Here is a 7,990-nt window from a genome sequence, read left to right as displayed (position 1 = left end):
TAAACAACACATAGAATGCTTTCGTATTTAACTTTCTTAAGCTTGCCCTTAAAGAAGGCCGTAATCAGAACTAAGGCATGGGAATACGTAATAAAACTAAAAATGCTAATTGTATATTTCAACAATATGAAAACCGTGGATTCAAACTATAAGCCTGGTTAATGAACTTGATAGGTCTAATATGATGAAACAGTAAAAGATCAAATCTTTTATTCAATAGGTTTTAGCGAATTTAGCATATAAGGAATAAGCTATTACCGTAGTCCTCATGGTAAGATCTGGACCCGGACCGATTTCATTTTTCGGTTTGAGGTCCCTAGAGGCAAAAAAAAAAACTATCCTTTTTAATTCATATTTATACAGTATATATATGTATAAATACAATATATTTATATATACTGGATATATATATGTATTTATTTGTATTAAAAAAACATAGTTAATAAAGAATCCTTTTAAATAATTATTTAATTTTATTTTGACTGACATTACAAAATCAGTCAGTGAAAATTAAATAGTTATTTAAAAAAAAGGTACTTTGTTAACTATGTTTTTGATTTTGATTATATTAGTAGCCCTAAACATGCAAGAAAAAAAAAATATATATAATATTAGTAGGATATATATGTGTGTGTGTTATATTTATATCGTGCGTGTGTGTCCATTAGAACGATAACTCGAGCAAAGATGATGATATTTTGTATTTTGCAATTTGTTTTCAAAACATTTTGTAGAGCTTAAAAAAAATCTGTAGTCATTATGTGCCTAATGGTCACGGAGAAAATTCCAAAAAATTCTAAATTTAAAATTCCCTTGTTATTTTTATGGATAATAAGTAAACTGTTGTAGTTTGCTTGTTTATGAACATATTTTGATCAAATTTGGAAAACACATTAATTTTTTACTAAACTATTTACATCCGATTTTTTACCTTCCCTGTTGGAGTAAACCTAAGTACTCGTTAAACTAATTCCATTTAAGTTAAAAAGGGAATAGGTGTGATATTATTAAGGAGACGTTTTAATGGAAATTCGCTTAGTCTGCAGGTTTGTTGTGGCGGGGGTGTTGATATTTCCTCATTATTATTAATTGAGATAGGAATGCCACCTAGGTGAGTGTTTTAACCAAAATATGAGTGAAATAGTGCATGACATGAACTTTTGAGAAAACTACAAGTCACACCCTCATAAACCATATACTTAAAATGTTCGTCATGACGAGAAACCTTGCGCAAAATTATCCATTATTTCATAAATTGCCCTATAAGGTCGTAATTGCTTTCCAAAGGGAACTTTCCATTTACCTAATGTTAAAAATACCTCAGCTGTTATTATTTGTTCGTATTACCATTACTGTATTCTGTTTTGTTTATTTTATCTTAACTTAACCAATCAATAGTTTTATTAATACTAATGTAGTAAAACGGGGTGGAGCAGCCCGTGGGTAACAGCTAGTAAATTCATAAGTATGCATTGGTTCTACTTCACACTTCACATAACAACATTTTTTTACTTTCATAACAGTATAGTTTTACTCATAACAACACGGGTAACGGACCAATGAGGTTCAAGGATTGAGAGAGAAGAAGTAAAATTGTAATGATTCAAAATTCAATTAATCAGCTGGTCAGGCCAATTTAATTGTTTAGTAGTGCGATTAGCTGATGGGCATACGGAAGGGACTATGGCTAAAGGTAGGATATCTCTAGTGGCTAATGTCTTCTCTTGAGTACATCTTGAGGCAACACGATTACCGTAACGAGACGATTTATTTTCAGCTGCGTTCATGGCATAGTTGATAGCGATTCGGACTGAAGTTCATTAATGAACAACACTTTTTTTAATAGTAAACCTTTACTCGATTTTATCTTATATCTTTTTTATATTATCAGCAAGTTTAGTTGGTTAGGTTAGGTGACGACAGTTTAATTTTATAGAACTAAATTTTAAAATTGAATTTTATAATTAAAAATTATAAGTTAACATATATTTGATTTTTATCTTATATATTTTTTATATTATCAGCAAGTTTGGTTTTATAATAAAAAAATTTTAAATTATTTTATAATAAAAAATATTTTATAATTAAAAAGTTAATTTTATAGATAAAAATAAATTAAATTTTTTCAACTTAGCGGTTCTAGCGGCGAACGCTGACACTAAAAGACATGTTAGTGTCCCGTGTGCCCCACCGGTGCAATTAGTATAGCGCCTCGTTTTCCCCTCCCAGAAACTGGCGAGAACCTTTTCTGCGAAGGAGTGGGGAACGAGACGTCACTCTACTGTTGAGGGAACACCATACCTTAACGAGACGTTTTGATTCCATCGATATTCATGGCGTAGTTGATAGCGTCTTGGACCGGTGATCAAAGGGTGTCCGGTTCGAATCTCGCCGGCGACGCAGAAATATTTTTTAAAATTAGTAAACCTTCATTCGATCTTAATGTTATATATTTTTTTATATTATCAGCAAGTTTGGTTGGTTCGGTTAGGTTATGACAGTTTAATTTTATAATTTAAATTGTATAATTAATTTTATAATTAAAAGTTATAAGTACTTGATAAACCTTCACTTGATTTTTATCTTATATCTTTATTATATTATCAGCAAGTTTGTTTGGTTAGGTAAGGTTATGACACTTTAGTTTTATAATTTAAAAAATTAAAAATTATTTTATAATAATTTAAAAGTTAATTGTCTAACTAAAAAATTATAAAATAAATGTAAAGATTTTCTTAAATTGACGTGAGGGGCTCTCCCGCAATACCCACTCCTTCGTAGAAAAGGTTCTCGCCAGTTTCTGGAAGAGGAAAATGAGAAGCTAGTGTGCAATTACTGTTTGGTACAATGTTTCGTTGCATCACTGTCAGTGGCAATTAGAGGTTATAAACGAAAACATAACCTCTCTAGAAGTTATGAGTAGTGATTTTTAGTAATTAAAACACTGTCATATATAATTAGTGTACGCAACTCGCGTAAATAGTGTTAACGACACTCGTAGACGTTTTTCAGGCACTAGCTTTACTCGTATCGTTAACACTATCTTTACGCAATCGTTGCGTAATAGCTATTTACATTACAAGTGTAGTAAGAGCGTTTTTACATCACGCAGGTGCATGTTGTGCAACGAGCGGAACGACTGGCCCGACAATACACATGGGGCTACGTACAAAATATTTCATTATCCATTTCACTCATCTTCTAACAGTAACGTTATTTACAAACAAAAGCTAGGTTAGGAAAATACTTTAAAGCATAACAATAACATTCAAGCGCACAGCTGATTTCTAGCGCTGAACGTCGTTGGCTCCATAGAGGTATATTTTATATCACGCTTGGGATGTGGAAGTTTAACATGGCGGGTTAGGTAAACTACTATTATACTATGATACTTTTTGTAGACAAAAAATATGTTTCATTCGTATGCATTACACATAAATTGGGTCTGGGAAAACAATTTACTACCAAAGTGAATAAGTAATAGAGTGTTATTTATATTATATTTGTGTCATTATAATATGCTAGTCTGTATGAAGAGGGTTATAGTGGTTATAATCAGGAATTTTATAAATAAATATTCCCTGACCATCTCTTGGCACAGCTATTCCATTCGTATCTGCAATCGACATGGGTTGAATCTGTTCCAGGTCTTCCTAATGAATATTTAAAAAAATATGATTTAAAATCCATGACTAGTCCGAATCTTTATTTCGTTTGCTAATGTAATTGTATACAGACACCAAAGAAAAGCGCACGCTCAAGTTTAATAGGAATTTTGTTTTTTTTTATTACGTCCAATATAGTTAGTTTTCCACTCTCTATGTATGTACTATGTATACAAAACTAAACAGTTTTACTAACATTTGGACAACTTTCATGCTATTAAATGTGTACGGAAATGATGAAAGGCGTTGGACAAAGTGCTGAAAACTTTGTTTGAACCTGGAGTAATTGCTCAAACTACCAGCCGACCTAGCACCAGCTTACTTACACTTACACTTTATTATCTACAGAATAAAAGATATCTCGTGGGAAGGGAGCTTATCTAGTGGTTACAGTGCAGGACTTCAGTCCTTGAGATACCGGGTTCAAAGACGTGATTGAGCCATGCGAACGAGATCATCTTGAAAATTAAGAAGTTAAACGGGGCAAAGCCCGCGGGATTATAAATAGTCAAAGGCAAGACAACGTCTGCCGGGTTCAGCTAGTAATTTATATAATCATTTTATAGAAGGGCATAAACATAGAACTAGATATTCAGAAGTGGCTTAATGAGTTTTTTAAAAGGTGTAGCTTGAGAAAAGAAACGTTTAATGTTCCCAAAGTAATAACCAGAGGATATTGATAATCTTTCATTGAGGGCCTTCAGCCATCGTCTCCTGTGGCTTACAAGTGACAGAATTTAAGCAACGCAAGTCTTTCATGAAACTCAGCCTTGCAACTAAATTGTCTTGCTTTACATGTCACTATGGAGCCTAATGGTGCTGTAAATGCCTCTTGAGCTGTCCTGAGCCCCGGGGTAGGATACAAAGTGAATTAAAATCCTTACAATTTATTTTGTTTGTAATATTACATATGCATGTTCAAAAGCACTGTTGTGTATGGTTTTAACTTACTTTGAGTACTGTACTTGTATTAAAGACCACAACGGTCAATAAACCAATCATGGAATTTTTAAGTGATGATATTATTTTTATAATTAGTTGAACCGGCAAAATGAATTCGGACATATAGTCAAAGCGAAAAAGGACAGCAAACACGTGAGACAGATTTAATGGTAAAGTGGACGTTTCACAACTTCGTTTTACATTCGTATTGACACGGTTAACAAACATGCTGTTTACTTTGAATTAACGTTACATGTCCACTCACGGATGTTTGTATTTCCTCTGAAACTAATTTTATCGAACAATCAAACTTGTCTAGCCCCCGTGACACGGAAATATAACTAGTTGTACTCGTAAATATAACTATTTGGTAAGAACTGTTATGGGGGTTAAATCCTACCTTGAGGGGAAAGATTGATTTTAAGTTTGGCCGGAATCTTATTATATCTTGTATCGACCATTTTAGTAAATATAAACCTTTTTCGTTAAGTTGTTCATCTCGTCATATATCATCGTCAAACAAAGCACATATGCACGACCCAAATCAAAAGGCGTGCATTGCACACTTTCAGTTGTATCTTATTGTCGTTTTGGCTATACTTATTGAAAAATGAAAGGTGGTTGCGTCAATTAAATAGGCTTGGTAGGTAGCCTAAATGACTTCCCCTTCATTGACTTTGCTAAAAGAAACATGATGAACAATACATTACCATTTAGGCCAGCTTTAAAAGGAAAATAATTTATTGTATTTTTTTTTTGTTCCATTAGACTACAGATATAAGAATATTATTAAATGAAGTCCTTTGCCACTTTATAATCTTTCAGGAAAATAAACCATTTTAGTTATTTGCGTGATTATATACCATAATGAAACTTTTTAAATTGTATTAGTTGTAACGAAAATTGTAAAATCGTATAATCACTTTTAATTTGCTAAAACAATTAAGTTTTGAAACAAATTATTTCAAGAATAGTGCAGATAAAATGTTGAACTCTTTCGCTGTAGTATTATAACGTGTATTTTTCTTACTCGAAAAGACCGAGTTTAAAATCAGACATAGTGTCTTCTTTTAATTGGTTTGCAATTTCATTCGATAAAAGCTAGGAAGGAAATATTTAATTATCCTAATTTAAATCCATGATATATTTTTTTATGAAAACCCCAATGCAGTATACATGGTGGCTCTTGTAAGGTATCCACTATTAATTCCAGACAAACCGTTGGTCCTAAAGTGATGAAATATTTTTCCTGCTAAACCAACCCCAAGGATTAACGTAAAATATTTTTATGTTTTTTGAATGCAGAACGTATCTAGTACTGTATAGAGATGATAGTAGTTCAAATCGCACAACTGTCAAATAGAAAACTTGTTTTATCGTGCATTGTTTAAAACTCTAAAGCAATCGTTAAGAGTTGACAGGACCGCCGGCCATCTTGGATTTTCACCCATAATGGCAAAGTTAATTGTTGAAGCATATAATACTACGGCAGATAAAAAGTTGCAAAACATCTTATTTTAAAGCTATTGAAACCGTGAATGTAATTTGTTATCTACTTTTTAATTTTAATTGTTATTATTTTGTCAAACTAAGTTGCACAGATATTGACTTAAACTGTGATTTTTTAAACCTCCTAAACAAAGTTTTAATAATTCGAAAAGCAAATAATACGTAAATCATATTTACGAATCAAATGAAATTTTCTGTTCGGTAACCAAGCTTATAGTGCATGATTTTATTTATTTTGAAAACTGATTTTATTATATCAAACGTTTCCTATTAGACACAGTAACAATAAAATTAAATTTATGATGTAAATAATCAGTAATTTAGATTAATAACGTTATCCATATAAATTATTTTGAATGATTTTATATGATGCTTTTAACACTGTATTCATTATTTCATTTTTTTTATTTTGATAGAAAGGTTATTTCTTTAATTGACAAAAAAATGTGTAATCGTTCCTCTTGCACCAGTCATTATGCCAAAAACTGATATAGAATTTAGATTATATTTTTTTATTAATTAATTTTTACATTTACTATACATTTTTCTCTTTTCTTCATCTATTTCTAACGGTTGATTTTTTTACATTTCAAACATTATAGTTGGATCAATTATAATACCACTTTTAGATTTTGTGCAATCAATTGTCCAATCTTCTGTTTGATCCACCATCTTCAATGCAATGTATTTCTTCTACAACTACTTGCCAGCTTTTTTCATAGTTCTGCAATTATTGATCGTACAGCAAGTCTTGCACTACGCAGTAAGGCACCAAAGGGACAAGAGCCAACAACATGCGGAAGGGGCTCCTTTCAGTGTCTCTGCGTACTGGTACAACACCAGATATAATTTTTAATGAATTAATCCATTCTCCTGTAATAAGACAATTTTTTAAATATATCCATGTGTTGCTACTAGGCACTTCTTTGAATAATTATGTTTTATACCTTTACATGGTAATTTAGACCAAAGTTCAAATTCTTTCAACTGTAATTTTGATCTCAAATTTAAACCAATTCTTTCTTCTCTTTAAATTCTAATAATCATTTGTAAAAATATCATTAATTTATTTTGGAAGTTTTTTAAGTGACACGGTAATTCTTTGTGGGATGTTTATTAGTTCGTTTACATGGATGTTTTTTAAGTTTTTTTTTTTTTTTTTTTTTTTTTTTTTTTTTTTTTTTTTTTTTTTTTTTAGAATTACACACATGTTTAAATATGATGTTCGGAACTTTCCCATTTTGCTCGAATTATTCCCAGACCTTTGAATATTTTAGGGGAATGTAAGAAATAATTGGGTGTGTCACTTGGTAGAGTGAGAATTTCTTTTACTGTACTTTATCTATGTCCTCAAGAAATGTAATACTTATTAATTCGTTTGGTGTTACTTGCAAAATAGTTTTTTAATCTAGTTGTCTAGTTAGTCTAGGCCAGAGATACTGATTAATGATATTAAACTTCTGATTTGGACCAAAAAAAATTGTTCCAACTAATCTTTCTAGATCTTTTCGAAAGTTTTGTATAACTTCACAACTATCAAACACTATTTAATTTTCAAAATTTACACCAAGATATTAAATTTTTCACCAAGCTTTAGAGTATTGAATTTAATTTCATTTTGTTAATTTTTAATGTAGATCTTCAACAAGTTATCCTTTTAAGTGGATTTCCCATATAGGGAGTAAGCTTTTTTAAATATTAGTTTAATATAAATGTTTCAACGTGAACGCATGTTTTGCTGTTTGGCGCTAGGACAACCACTGTTTAGCCTGGCATCCGACGGTCAACAACAATGCAAAATTATTGACTCCTGCCGATTCTTAATACACATGTTTTGGTTGATTCACAATTCGACTGATATCATTCGTTTAACA

Source organism: Macrosteles quadrilineatus, unplaced genomic scaffold (assembly GCF_028750875.1).
Source record: "Macrosteles quadrilineatus isolate MER2022 unplaced genomic scaffold, UCM_ALF_1.0 Scaffold_15__1_contigs__length_3749704, whole genome shotgun sequence".
NCBI classification, from domain to species: Eukaryota; Metazoa; Arthropoda; class Insecta; order Hemiptera; family Cicadellidae; genus Macrosteles; species Macrosteles quadrilineatus.
The sequence above is the reverse complement of the archived record's forward strand: the minus strand, read 5'-3'. Positions refer to the sequence as shown.